The sequence below is a fragment of the Anastrepha obliqua genome, chromosome 6 (genome assembly GCF_027943255.1).
Source record: "Anastrepha obliqua isolate idAnaObli1 chromosome 6, idAnaObli1_1.0, whole genome shotgun sequence".
In the NCBI taxonomy this organism is placed as follows: Eukaryota; Metazoa; Arthropoda; class Insecta; order Diptera; family Tephritidae; genus Anastrepha; species Anastrepha obliqua.
In genome coordinates, this window is record NC_072897.1 from 16,447,127 (window position 1) to 16,449,626 (window position 2,500).

Sequence of the window (2,500 nt, forward strand, 5' to 3'; positions counted from 1 at the left end):
ATAAATCGAATCATAACTATATGAAACTCGAATTTAAGCCATATTAAACTGGTAATATTGTGATTTTATGCCTGGTTTTCCATACGTTAGTTTAAATAGAAAAAATTTTCGAATATATATACATATATGAAGAATCTATATTCTAATACTAACATGTTATGGAATATAACCTTGGCATATTGGCACTAAAATATATAATAAAGACATTTCAAATCAAACTGAAATGTATTGAAATGAATTTTTCCCATACATTTTTGACAATGTGAGGTGTGCATGGCAAAAAACACTCACGGTGAAGGCATGTGATATAATATGAAAATATCAAAAGTTAACTAACCAATGATATTGAAACATATAAATCGAATCATAACTATATGAAACTCGAATTTGAGCCATATTAAACTGGTAATATTGTGATTTTATGCCTGGTTTTCCATACGTTAGTTTAAATAGAGAGTTATGGAATATAACCTTGGCATATTGGCACTAAAATATATAATAAAGACATTTCAAATCAAACTGAAATGTATTGAAATGAATTTTTCCCATACATTTTTGACAATGTGAGGTGTGCATGGCAAAAAACACTCACGGTGAAGGCATGTGATATAATATGAAAATATCAAAAGTTAACTAACCAATGATATTGAAGCATATAAATCGAATCATAACTATATGAAACTCGAATTTAAGCCATATTAAACTGGTAATATTGTGATTTTATGCCTGGTTTTCCATACGTTAGTTTAAATAGAAAAAATTTTCGAATATATATACATATATGAAGAATCTATATTCTAATACTAACATGTTATGGAATATAACCTTGGCATATTGGCACTAAAATATATAATAAAGACATTTCAAATCAAACTGAAATGTATTGAAATGAATTTTTCCCATACATTTTTGACAATGTGAGGTGTGCATGGCAAAAAACACTCACGGTGAAGGCATGTGAAATAATATGAAAATATCAAAAGTTAACTAACCAATGATATTGAAGCATATAAATCGAATCATAACTATATGAAACTCGAATTTAAGCCATATTAAACTGGTAATATTGTGATTTTATGCCTGGTTTTCCATACGTTAGTTTAAATAGAAAAAATTTTCGAATATATATACATATATGAAGAATCTATATTCTAATACTAACATGTTATGGAATATAACCTTGGCATATTGGCACTAAAATATATAATAAAGACATTTCAAATCAAACTGAAATGTATTGAAATGAATTTTTCCCATACATTTTTGACAATGTGAGGTGTGCATGGCAAAAAACACTCACGGTGAAGGCATGTGATATAATATGAAAATATCAAAAGTTAACTAACCAATGATATTGAAACATATAAATCGAATCATAACTATATGAAACTCGAATTTGAGCCATATTAAACTGGTAATATTGTGATTTTATGCCTGGTTTTCCATACGTTAGTTTAAATAGAAAAAAATTCTCGAATATATATACATATATGAAGAATCTATATTCTATACTAACATTTTATGGAATATAACCTTGGCATATTGCCATTAAAATATATAATAAAGACATTTCAAATCAAACTGAAATGTATTGAAATGAATTTTTCCCATACATTTTTGACAATGTGAGGTGTGCATGGCAAAAAACACTCACGGTGAAGGCATGTGATATAATATGAAAATATCAAAAGTTAACTAACCAATGATATTGAAGCATATAAATCGAATCATAACTATATGAAACTCGAATTTGAGCCATATTAAACTGGTAATATTGTGATTTTATGCCTGGTTTTCCATACGTTAGTTTAAATAGAGAGTTATGGAATATAACCTTGGCATATTGGCACTAAAATATATAATAAAGACATTTCAAATCAAACTGAAATGTATTGAAATGAATTTTTCCCATACATTTTTGACAATGTGAGGTGTGCATGGCAAAAAACACTCACGGTGAAGGCATGTGATATAATATGAAAATATCAAAAGTTAACTAACCAATGATATTGAAGCATATAAATCGAATCATAACTATATGAAACTCGAATTTGAGCCATATTAAACTGGTAATATTGTGATTTTATGCCTGGTTTTCCATACGTTAGTTTAAATAGAGAGTTATGGAATATAACCTTGGCATATTGGCACTAAAATATATAATAAAGACATTTCAAATCAAACTGAAATGTATTGAAATGAATTTTTCCCATACATTTTTGACAATGTGAGGTGTGCATGGCAAAAAACACTCACGGTGAAGGCATGTGATATAATATGAAAATATCAAAAGTTAACTAACCAATGATATTGAAGCATATAAATCGAATCATAACTATATGAAACTCGAATTTGAGCCATATTAAACTGGTAATATTGTGATTTTATGCCTGGTTTTCCATACGTTAGTTTAAATAGAGAGTTATGGAATATAACCTTGGCATATTGGCACTAAAATATATAATAAAGACATTTCAAATCAAACTGAAATGTATTGAAA